This window comes from Prinia subflava, chromosome 1, assembly GCF_021018805.1.
Source record: "Prinia subflava isolate CZ2003 ecotype Zambia chromosome 1, Cam_Psub_1.2, whole genome shotgun sequence".
Taxonomy (NCBI): Eukaryota; Metazoa; Chordata; class Aves; order Passeriformes; family Cisticolidae; genus Prinia; species Prinia subflava.
In genome coordinates this window covers 88,548,965-88,572,197 of record NC_086247.1, presented here as the reverse complement: position 1 = coordinate 88,572,197, position 23,233 = coordinate 88,548,965, and the positions used below count along the sequence as shown (strand labels likewise).

At 43.7% G+C, this 23,233-nt stretch overlaps 1 long non-coding RNA gene across 1 annotated transcript in view; it reads right to left on the bottom strand.

Moving 5' to 3' along the window:
* Nucleotides 1-475: 475 nt before the first annotated feature.
* The window catches only part of LOC134553166 (uncharacterized), a 53,936-nt gene continuing 31,178 nt past the window's right edge, over nucleotides 476-23,233 (bottom strand). Inside the window, exons 2-4 of the long non-coding RNA XR_010081054.1 lie at nucleotides 9,271-9,373; nucleotides 7,725-7,819; nucleotides 476-2,255 (exon numbers count right to left, since the gene is read on the bottom strand). This is a non-coding gene — a long non-coding RNA (uncharacterized LOC134553166). The remainder of the gene's footprint in view (nucleotides 2,256-7,724; nucleotides 7,820-9,270; nucleotides 9,374-23,233) is intronic.

Genomic DNA, 23,233 nt, shown 5'->3' with positions numbered 1-23,233 from the left:
CTCCCTCTGGAAGACCTAATTCATGTTTTCCCTCAGCTGACCTTTAAAAGAATCCAGAAAGACTAAACAAGGCTGGAAGAATCCACATTCTGAGGCTAAACAGCAAAAAGTTTCCAAGGAGCCCCAAGAGCCCCATGTTGCCAGCATCCCCACCGAGACAGCAGTGTCAGCTGCAAATATCCTGTGCCAGCGTTTGTATCTCCTCCCCCTCCTCACCTTCTCCCCTCCCACAGAACCAAACCGTGTGTGACCCTTTGGGGGCTATTTTCTGTCACGTTCCTGAGCCTTAAGAGATTCAGATTTTTAAGTTTTTATCTACAGCTGCAGTAATGAGGAACTCGGGCAACAAAATCTGAAGCCATGAAATAACCGGACTGAATAAAACTCGCAGCTATGTTTTCTTAAAAAAAAAAAGTACTGAGTCATTAAGTTACATGATTTGCAATGTAATTGATAGCACACAGCACAAGCCTGTTTCATTAGTGAGCAAACAACAATAATAAAAAGACATCTTGTTAAAGCACTAATCTCCCATTAAGGGACAGCTGTGGAGTTTCATGGAAGATGTCACTCTGGGTACCAGTAGAAATCACAGTGTGTTCACGTGCAAGGTTTGAAATCAGTTTATGAGAAAGCATGAGCAGGTTACAACTGCACTTCTGTTCCCTGCAGGAGGCTTTAAAATAACGAGGCAAATTCTGAAAATTCTGTGGGTTTTTTTCAGATTGTAGATTAGAAATATTATTAAAATAGGAGCTATAGGAGAAAGGCAAATTACTAAGGAAAGAGCTGCCACAAGTTCACAGATTTTATCATGGAAGGAACCATAAACAGAACGCTCTCAGTGTATTTTTATCACGGTTGCCTTCTGCGTGTGGTGCTCAGCTCACGGGTTTACGTGCCGGGTACCCTGTCTGCGCTGGGAGCGCCGTGCGTGCACAGCAGATAGCAGCTCCTCCTTGTCCCGCTCTTATCGAGCCACAGGTCCCACGGCTGGGCAGTGTTTGGAGTCTGCCCGGCCAGCCTGAGTCCCACGGCGGCAGAGCCCAGGGAGGGCACGGCGAGCTGCGGGCCGCGCTCAGGGCCGCGCTCAGGGCCGCGCTCAGGGCCGCGCTCAGGGCCGCGCTCAGGGCCGCGCTCAGGGCCGCGCTCAGGGCCGCGCTCAGGGCCGCGCTCAGGGCCGCGCTCAGGGCCGCGCTCAGGGCCGCGCTCAGGGCCGCGCTCAGGGCCGCGCTGGCTCTCGCCATCTCCTCGCCGTGCCGGGTTCCGTGGTGTGACTCAGCCCCACTCAGAGATAAGTGGGGTCAAGGGCGGCAAACAGCCCCAGAGCAGCCTGTTTAGTAAACCGGCCGGCAAACACCGACAAATAAGGGAAGAGCTTGAAGAAGTCTGGAATTCCCTGGGAATGAATCACAAACTCGAAAAGCTGCCCAAATTTAGCACGTAGCGTTTTCCGAGCCGAGGGAGGGTACCAACGTGAAAGGCTCGAAGTTTGCAAAGCCAGCTCAGCCCTGGCTCTTTCACAGATAGATCACGTTGCCAAGTAGGTCGGTATCATTGCACTCCCTTTTTAAGCAGGGTGACAGAGGAGGGGCAGCCTGCAAGCAAGAAGTGTGGCCAAGGGCAGAACAAAAGTCTCCTTTGTCACTCACCAGTGACCTTCCAGTCTAAAAATCGAGATATTCTCCTTTGTTGGGATGGGGAGGAAAGGAACTTGTTTCAACTTCAGATTTGTGCTTTGAATTAATTATGCTTTGAGTTTATTTAATCTAATTACTCAAATTTGAATTTTTTCCCCTTATCAAATATATAGCAAAACCCCTCAACTTTGTAAGAGCATCTGTTTAAACCAAAATTAGTCCCACTGTAATTAGTTCTTAGGCCCATGAGGCAGGGAGCCAACACTTAAAATTTAAATGGCCCCATCCTCCCTGTTACCAAAATTCTGAATAAAATTCATATGATCCCACTGCTCTCACAACAGCATTAGACACAGGGGCTTTGCAGAAGCCAGAGGAGACACCAGAAGAATCCATCTCTTCACATTTCCCGGTGAAAGGCTGGTTTGTGAGCTTACAGGTAAATGGAAACATAACAATATACAGCAGAGCCATCAGGGGAGAGACAGGAGCTGTGATGGGGCAAATGATCAAAACCTTGGCTTCAGAGAGTATCCTATGCCCTGCCCCACAGTTAACTCCTCTTGTCCCATCCCGACCTCTTCTCCGGGGCAGACTCCTCCAAGACCACTGTCACTGAGGAAAACACAGAAAAATGCTATTGAGCAAGATGCTTGAAAGGTGGAGGATGGGTCTACTGTATTTGTCCTCCTCAGCTGCTGAAAGCAGGAACACAGGATAATTAAACTCCGCGTGATCTGCCAGCAAAATGTTTAATGTGACTGCATTTGTTTCTCTGACTCATTACTACAGAATCCATTGGTGGTGATGGTGGGAGATTGCCATGCACAAGCAAGGTGCTCCATTTTATACAAGTTCCTGGGAAATAACTTTCTCAGGAGCTTCACTGCTGTTTCAACAGGTGTTACCTCATGTGATGCCTGAAGTTTTCTAATTTAGTTTACTGTTTCCATCTCTTCCAGTCCAGATTCTTACATTAGACAAATTTCTCACCAAGCACTGATAATGCAATGGAAAAACCTCACTGTGCTGCCTCCAGGAGAGCTTTTGACTTGTCACCAGCCACATGAATAGCTTTGCTCTGAGTTTCCTGGGAGGCAGCATCAACTACATCTAGTCCAGCATTAGCCACATTACGTGATTCCTTTCGTGACAAAGATTAAGAGGACTATTTCTTTTTAATTGAAAACTGAAGTCTATTTAGAGGGAGTCTCTGAAAAAAAGCCATCTGAAAGATATTTGCTTCTCTAAACCATGCTTGTGTGAACAGCACCACAGCTTGCTTACAGGGTGAATGCACATTTTTCTGCAGCATCAAGCCCATCTTGCTCACAAGCAAGGGAGAGGAGGAAGGGTCTTGCGTGTACAAACTCCATATGTTTTGTACACTCGGTAGCCAGGAACTGCCTGAAAAATAACTAGTGAAGTCCTTCTTTCAATCAGCTTCAATAAGGTTAAGAATATTTCTGCAGTATAGAAATGAGAGGTCCTTTACACAGAGTTTAATACCCAAAGTAGGAGAGACACGAGTTTTGTACAGTGAAAATCACATTTATGCTCTTACTAAAGCTGGCTGTTCTTCCAGAGAAAGTTGTTAACATTAGAAAAAATACAACACTTCCTCCTTTAAATTACAATGAACAACTGTGGGGTTTTATACACCTGGCCATTATCGGTTGTCTCAGCTGTATTTATCTAAACCCCATTTATGATCAGAGATCTATAACATGTATTGTAGCACACCAATAAAACTAGTTTATAAGAGTCACACCTTAGACAATGCAGAGTTCAAGGACTTCCCGTTCATCCGTTGCTTTTATTGATAGTTGTGATGAACTAGGCCAGTCAGAACTTCAACCCTTCACCAGGAATGGAAAAGCACCAGCATGGCAACCCATATGCCACTAATCACCATCTCCTGGGGTAGGACCATACAAAAAGGGGGCAAAACAGTCCAGGGAAGGGCCACTGCTGCTTTTCTCTAATGCTTTCACTCTGCACTCCAAATGTTGTAAGAAAGAATCTCTAAGCTTAGAGACTCCCTTGCCCTGTGCCTGGCTCCCTTCCAGCTGGGGAAGCACATGAATACAGCAGCTGGAGACATGAGAAGGCTCAAAGAGAAGAGGTTAACTAGGGAATGTTTAAACTCCTTTTTTACAGCTTGAAGCAAGCCTTTGCTAAGGCCTGAAACCAGGAACTGCAGAACTTTTAAGGGCTTCTTTTGGATCATTCTCAGCCCAGAGTATTTATTCTCTGTCTTTGTCAAAGAACACAGGAAGAAGAGGATCTTGCTGCTAGACTGACAAGGAAGCTTACCACTCCACTAATTTCCAAAGGTTCTCTTGTGATTCTTCCTTTAGGCCATTCCAGGGCAATGGGGTTCTCAAAAGCTCCTGCAGACAGGACACAAAGCTGCCTCCCTGCTGGGCTGCTTGGCATTCCTGCCCCCTGCACTAGTTCCCTGCAACTTTGTGGGCATCTGTGCAGTGCTGCCAGCCTCTGGAAAACACCCTCTTTTTCAGTGCCTAGCAAAGGGTTTTCCTTAAAAATCATGGTCAGCACCATTTATCTGGCAGTTTAAGAAAAGGTGCACTAAATGTTTCCCTGGAAAATTAGAAAGTTCCTTATTACTCTCTGATAAATATCTGACAACCACTGAGAACTGTGTTCTGCAACAACCCCAGGCAGGGAAGTAGCATTTCCCTGTCCTCCAGGGCTTAGAAGTACAGGCATGCCCAGCCCAGTGACACACAAGGCAAACATGGAATATCTGGCCCTTGTCTCAGGGTTTAAAGAGACACGTGTTTCTCACGGGGCTCCCCTCTCCTCTGCACAAGCTGGGGAGATGAACACACGACATAGTTTTGAGGTGTTCCTGAAATCCAAACCCCCGCCCCTGAGTCACTCAGAAAAGTGCTCTGAAAACCTCAATTCAAGCTACAGGAGGTTGGTGTTTGGTGCAGCACACAGGACATACCTAGGACTTGGCCTGCTGTATTTCTCTGTCCTACTGCAAAAAAAATGGGATCCCTCTGTTTTTCCAAACCTCACACCTCCTACAGTTGCCCTCCATGACTATTCACTTGGGAGAGCAGCAGGGCAGGGCAGGTTCAGCTGCTCTCCCCTAGGCTGTGGGGATGGGGAGCAATGCAGGTACTTAGACCTATGTCAGAGCTTTTGATCACAGAAGTCCTCCAAATCCCTGACCAAAGCATAAATGTCTAGCAGTAACAACAACAAAATCATCCCTGAGCACATTAATGCAAATTGAAGAGGATAATATATCTAAGTTAGTGTCAAGCTGCTAGAAAATCCCAAGTGGGGATCAGCATTTCCCTGTGAGCAAAGCAGTGGATTAGCTCTTAGGGGTTTGTCCCATGTGCAGTCAGAACTGATATCCTATTCCATTATGTTATGAATATGTTGGATCTAAAAAAGGAATAACTCTAAATATCATCGGAAATATCTGTTCTTCATCTCCCTGTGCAAGGGCTGATAAGAAACACTGTGATGACATTTGCTATCACAGCTTTGGTACATATCTTTTAGCAAGGACAATGACAAATTGGATTTTGACTTCCTGCTCCTATTTTGTTTAGATTCAACATAATAGTTGCTACAGTTTCATGTGATGAAGTCCACAAACACATTCTCTCACTGAATTTGTAGTCTGTAAGAGGCTGAAAAGAACAATAAATGTGAGAGTGTTCCTTATTCAGAATGATTTTCCTAAAAATTTCTAACAGGAGTCCTCAAGCTGTACATAGTTTATAATCATACTGACGTGAATAGCTGGTATTCAAAGTACAAGGCAGACCGGCTAAGCCTGAATGGCCTGATGGATCACATGGAATCATTCTGAAAAAAATCATTTATACCTCATTTATATCATTTATACCTCAGCTGCACATTGCAAAGGAAAGCCCCATTAAGAATAGAAGGTCACAACAGCAATATAAAATTACAAGGATGAAAAAAGAATAAAATAGTCAGAGACCACAATAACACAGGTCCATGAAATACATTTGAATCTGCAGTTCCTCTTACCCTTTCCACTTCAGGGAGGAAAAAATGCATTCATTGTGTCAGTCAATCTGCACATTTGGAGGCATTTTAGTGCATGCCTAAATGCAAGACTGTGCTTAATAGGACATCATTTGGCTTACAAACTGAGGACTTAAAAGTTAAGAAATGGCAATAGGAGGATTGCCTTTGCAATCTGAGATATCTCCTCTCACATATGCAGGCATGCACACACCTCAGTATGAGACTACTTGTAGCTATAGCTCTCCAAGGCCTGGCAGGGATACAGAATCTCTCAAATGTTGTCTCTGTCCTTCAAAGCACAAGGCCAGCAGTTGGGAACCACACTTGGCTGTCTGCTGGGGATGGGATAGAATACATCCTAACCAAGAAAAAAGCTTAAGGGATAGAAGCAATATTTTTCATTAGCCCAATTAGGATAGTTAGGAAAAGGAGGAAACCTTCTAGGCAGACAAGTGCTTTTACAGGTTAGAAACAGAATCAGCAAATTCCCAATAAACCTGCAGGCGTTTGCTCTGGGGATTAAAAACAACAACAACAACAACAACAAAACCCCACAAACAAACAAACAAACAACAACCAGAAATCCCCCTCTCCAACCCCAAGATCTGGGCTCCATGGAGGCAATGCCTTCCTCAGCAGATAATACAAAGCCCTGTATTGGGTGCTGGTCTGTCACAAGGATTGAGACCTGCTTTTCCCCAAGCTATGTTTCATACTCTGGAAGGGCCCTTCCTCCCTGGCAATCACTGACTGTGGCTGCAGAGGCAGGCAAAACCAGGCTTCCCAGCTGCTCTGGGTGGGAGAAGAGCTATGGCACAAGCCACAGGAGGATGAGGGCAGCACAGGGCAGGAGCTAATCCCTCTGCACCCATGACAAGTCAGGGCAGCTCCACCACCCAGCCCCAAAACAGGAAAACACACAAGGTAGATTATATTCACCCAGGTCTCCCCACCTAAATCCCCTGCAACCAGCCTGAGGCATCACTGTGCTCCAGCTGCCCATCAGCATTTTGGCTCTTGCCCTCGCAGATCTGACTTCCAAGGAAAGTTCTTTTTCTTGTATGCTTTCCTCAGGTGTTGGCTGAAAGGTGTAAGGATTGCAGGAGCTGCATTATGGAAGAAAACCCCAACATATAAATGGAAGGGATAAATGGGAACATTATGAAAGTGGCAGGACAGATACACCAAGATTCCAAGGTGAGTCTGTTAGTACTTGGGAATGTGTAGTAAATTGGATTGCATTTTAAATTGGAATGCAATTTAGGAAAGCCTAGAGCTGCAGATTGTAGGTGAATCATCAGGTGTTTTCTGGAGAGTAAGGGAGGAGCAGAGTCTGTCCTTGTGCCCTTGCTGACATTTTTCTGAAATTGGAATATGCACACAGCAATCCTTTTCTCTTTATCTAGTCCTCAGGACTTTTGTAAGTATGCATGCTTGCAAGTCACCCCAGGTTAGCTTTGTCAGAATAACAACCAATCATTCCACGTACACAGGTCTGGCTTTTCTGAATTCCCTTGAAGGTTGAAAGCTATTGACATGTTTTTCTCCATGTGATTCCCCTGGTAAGGCTTTGTGGTGGCCTGATGTCATACCTAACCACAAAACACCATGATCTAATATACCATAACTGTTAAAAAAATATAGTGTCCAACACATTGGTTTCCAAACCTCACAGGGAAAATATTTATGCCATAAAACATCTCAGCTTTTCAAAGAGAAGAGCCCTGAAAGATGACATTTAAAATACCATATGGTATATTTGGTGAGTAGGAACATTAAATGGGCGAATTTGCTTTTTAAACTATTATTATTTTACAAAAACACTTGGTACTTCTATAGACTATAGAAAATATTTTAGAGACATGGAGGAATGTTCCTTTCAATGTCCAGGTCTCTTTTATACCACACTGACAGTTCAGCAGTTTGACATTGCTGGAGCAGTATAAAGCAGCCTCTGGTGAGAGTCGGGTTTGGGCAGTGGGAATTGCAGTTTAACAAGTCAGTCATTTGCAGGCTGGAATTGAAGAAAATACTTACAGGAAAGAATATGCAATTCATCTGTGGCAAAATGATGTTGGCGAGGGTAAGGCAGCAGAAGATATTTTCAGGACATTGTGAACAGGCAGGAGACTCTGAAGGGACAAAAGTATATTAAAAAAGAAAAAAAAAGACAAACCCTTCAAGACAGAATTCAGCATTGCCACTTATTGCCATTTCATTTCCAGCAGCTGAGATTCTGTGCTGTTTCACAAACACACCATGTGTGTTTAGAGCTAAATGGATTTATCTTGTAATGCAGCCCTTTTCCTGAGGGCTTGTGGCCTGTACAGCTTTCTTTCTGAGGTTTTTTTTTCCCCTTTGCCCAGCTATGGCTTCATTCCCACAGTTGACTAAGGTGGACGCTGGCAGTCCCTAAGGGGCAGGGGGAGGGCTGGAATTTCCCAAGTCACATGTGGGACTCCAGCCTTCTCCCAGGCATGGGGCACAACCTCTGAGCAGGGAAGGTGCTTACAGCTGCTTTCTGTTCTCCAAGACAAGTTTGATAACATCACTGTCTAAATTAATTCATTCTCTGGAGAGCGAGAAATACAATTGCTGCTACCACAGGCAATCTCAATGCATGCATTTCCATTTCCCCCTCCTTGCAGTGAGTCAAGGAAAGGGTGTTGTTAATTTCTCTCCTCACTAACATCCCACAGGCTTTGCCAGCATGATGGTCCTGCAGCTGATTGTGGCACCTCAGTGATCCCAAATCCAGAGGTGAAGGCATGGCAGCATCAGGGTTTTCTGGCTGCAGTTCAGGCTTGGCCAGCTCTTCCTGGGGTGCAGGCATTCCAAGTGATCCCTTACTCTGGTCTGACCCCAGGCTCCACACCTGGGCTGATACAGACATAGATTTGCAGCAGAGCTGCATGTCTGGGGACAGCCCCAGTGCACTGGGCTCTGCCTCAGATCTGGCAGGCAGAAGCTTGGGCTGCAAAAGCTGGGAAACCAGTCTAAAAATATGTATTTCAGTAAAAGTTTGTTTTTCAGCTCTGTTTTTCTGCCTTACACGCTAGAAATGTTGGGCAAGTGGTTTTTGATACCAAGAGCTGCCTTTTCATTAGAAAAGAATGTCCCCACCAACCACATCCCCATGTAAGGAAAAAGCAGCAACTTACTGGTAGAGCTGTTGAGTGGGAAGGCAGAATTACACTCTCTGCTAGAGCGTGCTGCCATTTCAGCAAGGCTTTGGTGGTTTCGGCGCCCCTCACTGGGAGCGATGCACGCACGGAGGTCAGCACGAAACCCACGCACTCAGCTGAGGGCTGCTGAGAGCAGGAGCCTCCCCAGGCTGCCAGGCACAGCCCCTGCTCCCTCTGCATCCAGGCTGCTGGGGTCTGTGTGTTTGCATAAATCACAGAAAGCGTGGGGTGGAATGCTTCTTCATTAAGGCTGCAGCAGGGGTCGTGCCTTCCGATTTATTGAAGAGCCCAGAGAAGCTAACATTTTGTACTTATTGTTTTTGGACTGAAGGAGGAATGTCCCCCTGACAAAATGAATGGATGGGGAGTGTTGTGTGGAAAAAGGAAGATTCTCTTACCTTGCACAGAAAGCGTGCCATATGCAGCTTGATCTGTCAGCTGAGGGAACTCATAAGCTGTAACCAAAACTTGAAGGCTCACAGGACCACAAGGCAGTCACTGCTGGGTATTTGTATGAAAAAAATATTATTATCCATATACATATATATATCTGTCCTGAAAATAAGAAAAGAGTGGAATAGTTTTCATTCTGATTTTGTACAGAAATTCTGGTTTTATAATGGAACAATCTCAAATTCCAATACCTGGGGAAACAATAAGCAAAAGGAAAAGTTTGGGAGATACAAAGTCTGGACACAGGATGGCATTTTGGAGCACGGATTCATCTCCTGTTAAAAGCAAAACCAAATGTTGAACTCTTTAACCCAGCCACAGCATCCTGCTGATTCAAGAAGCTCCTCCATTCAAAGAATGTAAACTCTGCTATGACAGGAGCTGAGAGCTCTCTTTTATGGAGAGCAGGAAACATTTTTGAAAGGCCAGTTTATGACTTGGTTAGAGAGCTGGAAATAATTAAGTGTTCTTGTCAAAGGTCAAAGTCATAGGGTTAAATTCCTAGGAACTCAAAACAACCCTTGGTGACTGTGCCAAGACTGATCATTTGGCCCTTTTCTGCCCACAATGGGCAGGCAGTGAGCAGCCTGGGACAGGAGTGAGCCATGCCTCAGTTATCTGCTCTTTCCAGTTCCAAGTCTGACATTTTTAGACTCATAACATGCTTGTGGTCAAAAAAAGCAAAGCTGAGGTTAAAAAAATAAAAATAAATTCTGGAAATAAGAATTGCAGACAAATGACCTATTTATAGCCACACCAAATACTAGCTAAATGACAAATAAAGATTCTGATTCATATTCTACTTCTGATGTAACCCTGCTCGATTTGATGGGCCACCAGACTCTGCAGGAAGAATCTGGCCCTTGGGGCGCTGTCACGCTCTGCTGTGCACACTAAAACTGCAGAATGGTCTATGCCTATAGGGAACTTGCTGCTTAAATTTGAAGCTGTGTTATTACTGAGCAGGCCTCAAAAATGTAATGGGGGGAAGGGGAATTTACTCTTTTGGTGCTTTTTACCAAGTGACGACATCAGAGGAGCAACAGACTGTCTGCCCTTGTGGCACTCAGCTGGAACAGTGCAACAACGAGCTGCCAATACCCCTAAAGCAAGTTATAAGCTCGTCCTGGTGAGGCTCTGTCCAGTGCACTCAGCAGCCTGAAAGCAGAGGCAAGAGGAGAGCAGAGGTGGAGAGGACCAAAACTTCCACCACAAACTGTGTGATAGGGCAGAAATGCACTGCCCTCGGAGTTGCCTTTCCCACTGCTTCTCATTCAAAGTCTTTTGCCCTCACGCCTCCAAAAACTATTTGACTCTTGCTTTGAGCATCTTTATAGGCAAAAAAAATGCCCCAGAAACCCTCAGAGAGAATTTCTCACCTCTAATTTCAGTGAAATTGTCTGTTACATGCCAAGCAGATTTTCCTTCTACAACAGGAGAGCATAATTACAGTTTTGCCCCAGTGCTTTAAGGTCAAAATCATCTTCACTCAGCCTTGTGCAATGAATTGGTTTGTCCAAATCCCTTGCTTCGGTCAAGGCAACTCATCTGGTATCAAATTTCTCCTTTAAAGTTCAAGATCTCAGATTTGATCTGAAATGTTCACAAAACTTGGTGGACATCTTGCTTTGCAGTGGGATAAACTGAGGTAAAATTATAAATATTTCTGTAATTTTGGGGCAGATCAGGTCCTGGCACAGTAGGATGAGTCAGTCTCTATTGAAGATGGCCCTTCTGCTCATGTCTTTTCTCAAGCTGTGGTTCTGCCAGCCCTCAAGCAATCCTGCTCCATCAATTTGTCCTTATTCATCCCCCTCCTTCCTCCCTGTTCAAATTTCTAAACCTGAAGAGCAACTGAGACCATCCGGTGACCTCCTGCACTGACTGTTCTGTCTTTTGTGAATCTAAATTGATTTTCCTTGCATGGGAATAACCAGGATCTACCCTTTGACCTTCAGCCTGAGGTTGTGTATTAGGATTAAGAGGGAATGCAAAAGTGGCATTTGACTGTCAACATTGGCAAGAAACATGAGCCATCCTCTACTAGGAAACAGTCTGTTTGTGTCCAACGCCTGGAAATATGGGGATTGCCAGACCTGCTTAGAAGCAAGGGTCAATATCCTGTCCCTGATGCTAGCCAGCACCAGATGCTTGAGAGAAAGGTCTGAGAAGGGTGCAGCTGGGCAGATACAGGATAATTCCATTCTTAGCTCCCTGCTTTGGGGAACAGTATAGAAGCCATGGACACAAACACGGACACATACATGCACACTGCAAACCACATGCCTTAGCTCTTTTCCTGAGAATATTGCAGTATTCTGTGTCAAGTATTTTTAATACCCATTACCACAGGGACCTAGCTCTGTTAAGGAAGGGAGTGAATAAGGCAAGGCATGACAAAGGTTCAGGAACTGTATTTAGCTCTTGGGTTTCCATAATCAGTGTGCAGCTAATAAGTCAACTTTAAATGGCCACTAAAAACAACCCTGTTCACATGCCCAGGAGCTAAAACGCCACCATTTTGCAAAATAACCATGTTATTGAAAGAAATTGCAGACCCTTCACCCATATTCTACATGTGGGCATATTTTATAACCCGAGTATATTCTTGGTCATGGTTTAGGGCACTTTTTCCATGCTGCTAGGGTCAACTGTCAGGCTTCCAGATTATTTTAAGCAAGTAGTCAATGGTCTTCAAGTCTCTAAGGTATGTTCAGCTTGCAGTAATGCTCCTTCTAGTCCCTACCTACTGGAAGGGAGATGAAGTGGGACCAGGCTGAGCTTGGATATGTTTCTACACTGCCCTGAAAAGATGACCCTTTCTACCTATGATTTAATAATATTGGATTTTGCTTTTTTTTTTTTTTTTTTTTTTTTTTTTTTTTTTTTTTTTTTTTTTTTTTTTTTTTGTAATGGCACTGATTCACAGGAAAAAAGAGGCTTTCTTTGTGTCAAACTGCAGCTGGGGATTTGATGTAAGGTTTGTCAGGGATTCTGGAAAGCTACTGGAACAGCCACTGTGGGTTTCCTGGCCCAATTTCTTTCTGTGTTTTGCATATATCTGCCGTTACATAAATCTGATGATTATGAAAACACTACACTGTGTAACACCCACAGCTCAGATGAGAGGGGGAGGAGGAAGTTTGTGCTGACCTGTAAGAGAATCTTGTTATTGATACAGTTGAGGAAAACAGATCTCAGCACACTTTGCTTATTTAATTAGTGTCTGTTTCTAAGCCTCAGCTGTCTCACAGAATTCTTTCCGTACCAGTAATTAAAACACATAAAATTGTACAGAGCTATAAGATGATAATCCACATTATCTGATACTGCTGCTATTTGATAGCTCTTCAAACAAAATACAAAGCAACTCTGACCTTCCTAATGGGTTTTACTCAGAAAGAGACTCAAAGGGAGAGGCAAAGGGACATATAACTCTGCCCCCTAAAACCATGGGCATAGAAAATAGGATTGCAATTTCTTGGCCAAAAACCAAAAGTGTTTCCTTGGTATTAGCGGAGTAAGCTATTTTTAGTTCTGTTCCGAAGTCTTTGTGAGGGGCCTCTCTGAATCAGTCCAAAACACAAAATCCTCCTCCCTAATCTGGAGAACATTGTACTCTTTCTCTTGCAATGCATGCTGTTGAACAGTGACAGAATAACCTCATGGGCAGCTTTTTCTGGAAAGCTTTCTTAAATAAAAGCACCTTCTGTCCTCTCTCATCCTTTGTAGATACAGATCCATCCAGGGTTTACCAGCTCCTCTGCAAGCAAAGCACAGCCAGGGCTGAGTTCCAGGATTAGCTCTGTCCTAGGACTGCTCTGTGTGTGTCACACTTTGTCCTCACTTCACAGCAGTCAAACTTTCTTCTCTTTCTTTCTACTCCTCCTCATCCTTCCCACAAGGGCAGACAACCCATATAACTACTTCTTTTTCTCAGGCAGGACATCATTTAAGAGAAACAGTATATTCTCTAGATACTGCTAGTTCCATAAGGGAATCTGCCTAGCCATGTGGTGCAAAAGTTAATCTGATAAAAATTAGTTCTGCTGGCTCAAGCTGGTAAGAAAAGTGATGGTTATCCTTGAATTGTCAGAAATAATACCAGAGCAGACCTTGCCAGCAGCACAAAGCTCCTGTAAGAGCATGGAACCAGCATAAACCCTGTGCTGCAGGTTTTGGCTGACTGGCCCACTCATCATATCTAAATGTCACTCCCTGGTGATGATCAAGTACGAACTGATGAGTGGCTGCTCTACAGAGTCTTGCAACAACAAACACGATACTGGGTGCTCCAGGGTTCCAGCAGGTTTGGCAGTGCCATCTACCATTGCACCTCTGCACAGGGACTACAGGAGGGGAAGGCATGATTCCAGCTTGTCAGATGTTTTCTGGCCTGCCAGGCACACCAGGCTGTAGTGTGGTGTTTCAGCCAGCTGTGTCCCATCAGGCAGGGAGAGATGGCCAAGATCCCTTGACATGGGGTCCTGAGGACACCAGCCCACATCAATTCCTGGCTGTCCCCAAGGGTGTACTGCAAGTCTGGTGTGTCCCTGCAATACCAGTCTTCAACAGAAACATCAATTCACAACTAAGAAACCTCTCCTTATGTCTTGGTCCATCTTGCTTTCCCTAAAAAAAAAAGCACAGCCCAGCACTGGTCCCCCACTCTCCTCTGGAAAAGGCAAGCCAAGCCAGCTGGTTCAAGGACGGTTTTCTGAGCAGCCCCACTAAGGGGTTTGGCAGCACCTGCCCTGTTACTGATCCCACCAAGCTTGGTGGAACAGCCCTGGGCTTTCCAAAAAGAGCCACCTTAGGCTGTAACAGGAGAAATTCAGGGGCCTTGCTGGCTCTGAGGATGCTGTTCAATGTGGCCGATCCCTGTAGCTGTTAAGGAATAAATTGCTACATAAAGTCATTCTGCAGTCAAGTAGAGTCTCAGGAGAGAGCTGTTGAGTCCTGGTAGTTAGCTGCTTGCTGTTAGAAACACACCCTAGGTTATAAAAGCTTCCAGGGAATGCGTGTTCCCCCATAAGCCCTGTTGCTAGGGCTGAGGCTGTATGAGGTACCTGGTCCTGCTGGGCAGCCCATCACCTGCTCTTTGAGCTGAAACAAAACCTTTTTCCACTGCAAATGCTTTCCTATGGAAAAATCAGGGTGCTAGTTAAATGAAATGATCTGTCATGTACATCTAATACAGAGTAAACACTTGGTAAAAAAATACTGTATATGCTCCCAAACTCAAAAAAAATTCAATCAAAACACTGGTGATTTCAATACGCAGCCCAGCTTGGTGTTCTCCACACCAAATGTTTAAAAAAACCAGTGTCTATTTTAGAGGGACCCTCCATCTTCCTATTTTCTTATTAAATAGTCAGGATCATGCCACTGTTTTGCTGTTAACAATAGAATAAACAAATTATATAGGCAGTTCCTAAACAACTTTCTCCCTGCTTGTACATTCATGATAAATTACACTTTGAAGAAATGGGAAGATATATGATTGTGGAATTTTTGTTTTTAACTGAAAGAAAATAGACATAATTGCTTTCTTCTGATCTTGACAGAATTCTTTCTCCCTGGAGACCGCAGGAAGAATTTCCTGTATTCTCCCATTAGCGATGCCCTGCTCTGCTTGATGCCCTTCTGTGGCTCTCCATTCTCAGGGGCCACATTTGCCCACATGCCAAGGCCCTGCCCTTCTACCTTCCAGTTTCCTCACTAACTTCACAGAGCTGTAGGAATTAGGTGTCACAATTGAGAAGGAAGGTAATAGGCCTTAGTCCTGTAAAGTTTTCTGTCAGCAAGTTGAATATCCTTCATGCTAAAGAGATAATGTGAAATGGTCCTCTTAAATTCAGAGGATGTCCCCTGAAGAATATCACTCCCTCAGTGCTCCCCATCCATCTCTTTTTAGCCCTTATCCTTCTCCCTGCCAACTGAGTCCTGTCCTAAGGATAGTAATAACTTTACTATGAGTTAAGGAATTCCTTTTATTATCTGTGCCATTTCCAGACTCTCAGTTGATTTCTAACTTTTACCAAGCCTGGAAGTTCCTAAATTACAGAAAAAAACATGTATAAAAACTGCAGTGCTCAGTTCTAAACAAAGCCCAAGTGCATTTTCCTCATTTCTTTACGACAGCACAGTGATAACACTGAAGCTATTGCCAGAGTATAACTTTACAATGAACAGCCATTATGTGCAGTACCCCGCTGTGTTTTTTGGGAATGGGAGGTATGAACATCCCTCACACGAACATAATATGTGAATAATGAAGATACTTGCAGGTATGTGCTCTAAGAAGAAAAACATGGGTCCAAAAGCACTGCACATAACTTTTATCCCTGAGAGTGATTAAATGCAGATGGCTACCAGGAAAGCTGGGTTTCGCAAGAGCAATCATATAGGATCCTTCAGACTATTTGGCTAGTAATTTAAGTTAGGAAAGCTATTTGCAGAATGTGACCTCTGGAATGTAGTTATTCCAGGAAGATGTAACATATTATCAAGGAGTGAATTCCAGGACTGAGTTATTTCTGGTAACAATTGAACTATGACAAAAATATTTACAACTAACTTATAAAATAAAAACATTCAAATATTTGACAAGGAGCTTATTTACAATGAAAAGTTTCTGCAGATCTCATTAGTTTCTACTTAGGAGAGAAATAAATGGACAGAGACTCTGGAAATGATCCTGTGTGTCCATTTACAAGATACATACCATTCCCATTAATTTTAAACAATGGGGCAATAAACAGCAAAGGCTAACAAGACACGCAACCCACAAACTGCTGCAAGTGCCCTGCTCATAGTTGAGCTCTTAACAGAAGTTCTCCATTTCTTCACAGCTGGTCTCCATATGAACCTACAGCTCAGTCCCAATGAAGGCTTTTACCCTTGTCCAAATAAACCCAAAGCAAAGGTAAGTCAGAGCAATGGCACCACAGCTCTTTGCACAGAAGCACAGACCTGTGCAAGAACAAGGCACTAGAAACACGAGGGAAGATCTTAAATACTTCCTGTGTAAAACTGCCCACCAACTAAAAAGCTTTGGCTCTCACCACCAGATATGGTAAACTTTGCTACAAATGAGGACAGAAGATTGGAAAGGATTTTTCAACCCCACGTCATACAATTCCTTTCCATCTGCACCTTCAAAGGAGGTTTGTTTTTTTTATCCCACCAACGTTCCCTGCTCTCATGGGTTTAGGTCTCCTTTCAGGGTTGACATAAGCATTTGAGGTTCATTTATTCTCATGTCAGAGTTCTTCTTCAGCCAAAACAGCTTTCTTTTTTCTCCGGGATGTATTTGCTGAAGTTTCTATAAACAGCAATTTTATTCCCTCAAAGCTTTTGTTTTGCAAAGCTAAACAAACCAATAGGCATTTTAATACTTTTTCCTAACAAAAAACAACCCCTAATCATTTGCTTAATGAACCTAATGACCTCTCTCAGCATCTGTTCCAGTATGAATTGATTTTGCTTGGAAGTAGGTGACTAAATTTCTAGATAACGTCTTGTTGGTGCTTTACAAAATAGCACTGATATTTCTATGCCCTGCCTGGCAATTTAATTCCCTTTCCTTAAGAGCAGGTCATGTTAATGACCCCGGGTGGTCTCATGATCAATCAGTACACAACTGGCGCCCTGGCATCGTTTCTTCCCCTCTGTACACAAACCAAGTGCAGTGACTGCACAAGAAACACTCAGGCTGACCCAGCAATTCCTTCCTCTAAAGCTCCTCTTGCCCCCTACACCAGCCTTGGCTCAGAAATGCAGCTTTGAATGGATGAAAAGTATTTCATCCAAAACAAACTTGGCCTTGAAACACCTCCCACTTGTGAACAACCCACAGACCTTAAATGGGTGCCACATCTACACCTTTCTCATTGTGCCCTCCCTGTACACTACTGTCTGACACTTCTCCCCAAAAAGGCCTCCCAGCCACCCTGCTCACCCCTGCCTTGTCAAAACACTGTACCCACGTCAGCCTCTGCACTGCTGTCACCCATGGAGCCAGGTTGTGTACTGCCTCAGGGCCACCCTTGGCTGGTCCTCCTAGCACCCAGAAAAAGGACAAGTGCTTTACTCCCTGATAGTCTCTATTGCTCTGTCCTCTTCCTACTACACTAAAAACTGCAGAAACAATGCAACAATCTTTTGCTCAAGCAATGCCAGTTACGTACTTCATTATTTTAGGGAGAACATTTTGCAGTAGCTAATGATAGTCCTTGGGTTTTATGTTATTTACTTAAGTGTGTGTTGAGCAGTCTAACCTTAGCACAGATAAACAAATTATCCCAGACAAATTTTAGCACAATAATCTACGTGTCCTGAGACAGAGTCATGCCTCAGAAGCTTTCAGTTAGAAAACAGTAAAAAAGGGAATTTGAAGTGCAGGTAACTATACATTATTAAGCTGATGAGTTCACAGTACTTATTTCTATTCTTTCTTTTGACTGCAAGCATTCCAAAGGTGGGAGGTGCATCAGGACCCCGAGGACAGCTGAATTGGATCTATCAGGTCCCTTGCAGTGGCTCTGTTTGTGCTACACCTTCCCTTCCCAGTGATCCCAGACCTGTCCCGTTCGAGAGACACAGGGACCACCCTCTCTGGTGAGGATTGCTGAGCACTGCTGGCACTGCTTCCTGCAAACTTCTCCTGCACCCTGGCACTGAAGTGCACCAGAAAGGGTTCGGCTTACCCATCTATAACCCAGCTCTGTGGCATGCAACACTGTTGCTTGGACCATGCTCAGAATCCACTGCTTGGATATGAACTTTCAGTTTTGTAAAATACACCCAGAAGCCACAGTTGTCTTTTCCCCTCAGAGCCACCCCTTTAGTCAGCATCCAAACCAACAGAAGTCAGGAATATTCTCTTCCCACTGGGTGAAAAACATATCAAGGGCTTTGTGCTACAGCCTTCCTGTCAAGACGCAAAATTCTCTAAGTCACACCCATTTTCAGACTGTGATGTCGGACCAGGTGTGCTGTAAAAGGCTTCTTCTGGCCCATGACTCGTCCAGAAAATCTCTGATGCCCTGAGCACAATTTGGAGCAATTATAGCCTCACTTGCAGACCCAATGAGATTTATCATTTCACATAATTTTGACTCAAGCCCAGTTGAAACTCAGTTTTACTTTTTGGTACCTGCCAATGCTTCAAGACAGCTTCATTCCCTCAGCAAAGGCATTAACCCAGTGTGGCAAAATGAGATGGAGACAGTTTGTACCCGGTTTCAATATCTCTATATTTGGGATATGTTAACATAGATTGTAGTTACAATGAAATAAGAAAAGGTTTTTTTGAGTATTTAGTGGAGTCAGAACCAAATCTTCAAACACAGATCTATCTGAAATACAAGTTTTCCAGGAAAACCAAAAGAAGCTGCTCCCAGCACCTCACTGATACACACTGATGCAGACACCCACAAAGTATAATTCCTATTTTTTAGGACCAAGTCTCACTAGATCTTTGTTCTTTATTGCTGTCATTTTTAAAGGTTTGTACTGAGGATCACTTCAAATGTACCCATCTAATGTAGTGGCCAGGGGTCGAGGAGCAGTTTGTAACAATGTTGAAAAAAATACTAGCCAAAAGTCAATCCTGACACAAAGAGACTCTGCAGTTAATACTGCCAAGGAGAAGAAGAGAAAGAGGGTATTAAAAACATGCCAGAATTTCTTATCAGAGACCATGCTCCATAGCGGAGCTGGCAAAAGAGCCTCAAGCCTTTTAGCTTCCAGTCCACTGAAAAAGCTCAAAGCTTTCAGTTCACCTTCTCTGCCAGCTGTGTGAACACTTCTCTTACACTGGGGTGGCACATCCACCTCTTCCTGAGTACTTCTTCTGCTTGCAAGCTTCAGCACAGGTCAATTTACATCAAGGCATAGGAAAATTGGAAAAAAAAATGCTAATGAGCCACAACCAGAGGTTTCCTCTATTAAGCTTAATTAGCTAAACAGTGCTTCAGGAGCAGCTGAGGGACTGCAGACCCTGTCTCAGAGGGGTAGACAGGACTGCCTGCCATGACAGCCACGTTCCAGAGGCAGTGAAAATGGGAAGGGAGCAATTACAGAAGCCCCCGAGCCTGCTGTGTCCTTTCGTGCAATGTCTGTTTCATGTCATGTTTCATGCAACCACTGTGCCACGTAAAAGCAATTTGTGAAAAACTACCTTTTCCTGAGGAACTGGGGTGCAGAGACAGAGACAGCTCTGGGGGCTGAAGCTCAGACAGAACCTGATGAGTCTAAACATGACAAGGCACTGATTACCTCAAAGGGGGCTATAAACATACAGATTCATGGGGCTGTGGAAAGACAATTTGGCCACAGATTTATCTAGAAAAAAAGAAAAAAATTGGCTACTGGACTTTGGGGAAAATTATTACAGATACTGTTTGGGAAAATAACTGGGTCTGTTGGATCAGTGTTGAATAGAAAAAGGATTTCTGTTAAATGAGGAATACCTCTGGAGATTTTGGCCAAGCAGCACTAGACAGTAAGAGAATAAAAGAATTAACAGACAGCAAATCATTCAATAGTAAAGCCACTGGTGTTTATACCAGGAGTCCTCTGTGGGGAAGAGGTTCTGTGAGCCAAAAACATGGCAGTAGCTGATGTTTGTCATGTGGATGCACTTTGAAGCAGGCTGGAGCTGCCTGAAAGGAGGAGCCTGCTTTCGTTTGGTGTTTGAGCAACACCTTGCTGGTGTTTTTCACCAGCTCTGTGGCCATCAGGAAGGATTGCTAAATTTCTTTCTTAGGTCAAGTGAGCTCGGAATTTATTATGCAACCAAAAATTTTAGAGCATAATGGGTTTCATACATGGAAGAAAAAACTGACTTCCATGTCCATTTAAAATAACAAGGCACACAGCTGGCACCAATCTGGACACACAGCATGAGTTTGTCCAGTTTTGGAAAATGAGAAGCTGGGAGTGAAGGCTTTGTCTTGAAAGAGATGGGGAAATCTGAGTCATTGTATTTTTGTGCTCAACAAATTGCAGCAAAAGCATCTGGTTATTCCTCTTCGTCTAAAGTTAACCTTTCATTTCTGAAGGAAGGAAGGTCCTCAGACATGTTTCCTTACATTTAATGTAAGATTTCTATTATTTGACTTTTTCAGGAGCATCTATCCACACCCCACCTGGACTTTCCTATTTGAAATTACAGCTCAGAGTTTACAAACATATGATGAGACTTCTGAGGATCAGGCAAATACTTTACCTCTCCACTAACACAGAAAACAGCAATCTGCCCAGTGCAGCAGAATTTAATATGAAAAGGGTTATAAACAACTACAAAAATATAAATTATTTTCACTAGTAAGAGGCATCTTTTGTCAATATGTCGCAGTTTGCCCTGAGGACTGTCCAAGTTAAGAAAATAATACTTTTACCTCATCAGAATTACAAATCCAGCCTGTTCAGGCCTGATGTACTCTAACTAGTTGGATTTTCTAAGGTTTTCAAATGCCTGAGGACCTTTTCTGCCTTCTGCCTGCCCTGTTATTTTGGAGGTAACGCACACTCGCAGCCCAAATACATGGTTGCAACTCCTACCTTTGGTAAGGAAGGTCCATTTCTGTGGGAAGCAGACTTTCCAAACATGGCCCACAGTGGCAGTGAGGTGTCTGCAGGCTTTGGGCCACTGTATAAAAAGGAAAATGTGCCAAAGGGAGAGGAGTCCTTGTTGCTAAAGCTTGGTGTTGGCCCCTGCTTCAGCTGCAGCAGTCCAGCGCAGATTGGAGAGAGCTCAGCCAGAGAGCTCAGCCAACAGCCTCTGTGGCCAGGTTGAAGCTGATACCAGTCATTTTGGGACACATGGTCATACTTAGGAAAGCAGGAGCTGGCACCTTAGCCAGGCCTCTGCCCCTGCAGAGGTGACAACCTCTGGGCCAGGGAAAGGCAGACAACGTGTTTTTGTGGACCTGAATCTGAAGTCCCAATATTACCACCTCAAAAATTATCAGCCATAGAGTTAGCAACTGCAGCCAGCTTGGATCATGAAGCAGAAGGGAAATACAGACTTAGGAAGGAGACCAGCATGACCATCTGCTGGACATTAGTGCCTTTCTCCTGAGTTAATTAGATTTTCCCTTGCCTCAATCTGACTTGTTAGAGCTGCAAGGCTCTTTTTTAGGACTGTAGCAAGGTTAGAAAAAATCCTCAGGAATTGGGACTGCCAAGTAAATCATGATGATAAAATGAAATTATTACCCATCATAGCTCCTCCAAGTTTGGTCACTACGAGACAGTCACAGATGACCACTGGACTTTCCCTGTGGACTCTCTGATTTGAGGAGCACTCAGTCCGAATATCTGACAGACCCTGACAAAAACAAGGCTTGCCAAGAAAAGAGGAAATAAGAAAAAAAACGGAAGAAAAACATTTGTGGTTTCTCTCTTAAAATAAAAAAAGAGGAGAGACAGAGTAAAAATGTACTCCTACAACCAAGCCTTCCGTATCAAGCCCATGGATAGATGTGGTTTTCTTGGACTACACTGACCTACGGAGGACACGAGGAACCTGCTGGGAAGGGTCAGAGGAGGGAATCAGGAACAGCGTCCCTTGCAAGGTAAGTGCTGCCCAGCAAAACCTGCTGGTGTTCTGGAGAGGGGCTGCTGTCCAGTAGCAGAGTCTGCAAGCCTATAAACAACCTGGTGCCTTCTCCATTTAGATGTGCAGAGACCTTCTTGATTTTTTAACCACATAGATATGAAGTCCATGCTTGTTGAAGGCCGTATTATTTGCTGTTTCACCTTCATGGGCTTTTTTTGTTGAAATCATTTTTTCTGTGTGACAACTGACCATCGCAGTTTAACTCCTCTGACTATTTAGATCCTGGTAAGCTGTTTAATGACGATGTGTTTTGTGAGTAATCAGGGAAGTCCTGCCTCATTTCCAAAGGCAAATCAGGAAGCTGGCTGGTAGCAGTGAATTTATTTGCCACTCCTGTTTGAAAAGGGGTCAAAACCCACATACCAGGTCTTTGTCAAGAGGAAATACATTGTTAACTCTTCTGGACAAAGATCATCCTTATTCCAAGCTATGCATTACCAAACAGATTATCTCTTAATTGTATAACTGATTATATTTATCAGATAGGAAACTTTCGATTTTCTTTTCAGCACTGATTACAGTAAAGTACTCTTCAGTCAGTCCTGCAAGCATCAGGATATAGTGATAGTTCTCCAAACAGAATTTTAATATGCGACAAAGTTAAAGTATAATTAAAATAGAGTTTTAAAGACAGCAGATATCACTCTTTGCAAGTGCAGATTTCACCATAGGTTTGCTTCAGTCTATCCTGTTCATTCCAAGGCTTTCTAGAGATTTTCATGTAACTGAATTTATGTCACCTTTTTTAAATTTATTTAGGCAATTCATAGTGATGGAGGAACATAACGTAATTGCTGTTCTTTTCTAGTCTGTTGTGGTGGGTGAGCTGTTTTCTAATGCTAGTGGCATTTGATTTCTGAATGTTTTGATAAGAAAACATCTGTGAACGTTATTTGAATAATGACTACAAAGCTGTGTCGGCAGTACCTGCCCCTCTTTTACTTTCTGCAGCTGTTCACAACTGATCTGTGACTGTACAGAGAACAAGCATGAGTACTCAGGAAATACTATGTGGTGACCTGCCACAGGCAGCCCTGCCTCTTTCCATAACACCATTCAGGGTGTGACAGGATATGACAAAAGGTTAATGAGGATATGACTTGAGCCACATTTTGCATTGAAAGCAGCAAATGCATTGCTTTGCCCTCTTTCAGATTACTTGAGGGAATCATTTCCTGGGCTAAAAAAAAACTTGGGAAAAATGCTTGTAGAGTAAATTTTGCTAAGTAATTTGCAACAGCAGGGAATAATGTACTGAACTGAACAGTTCTGCCAAA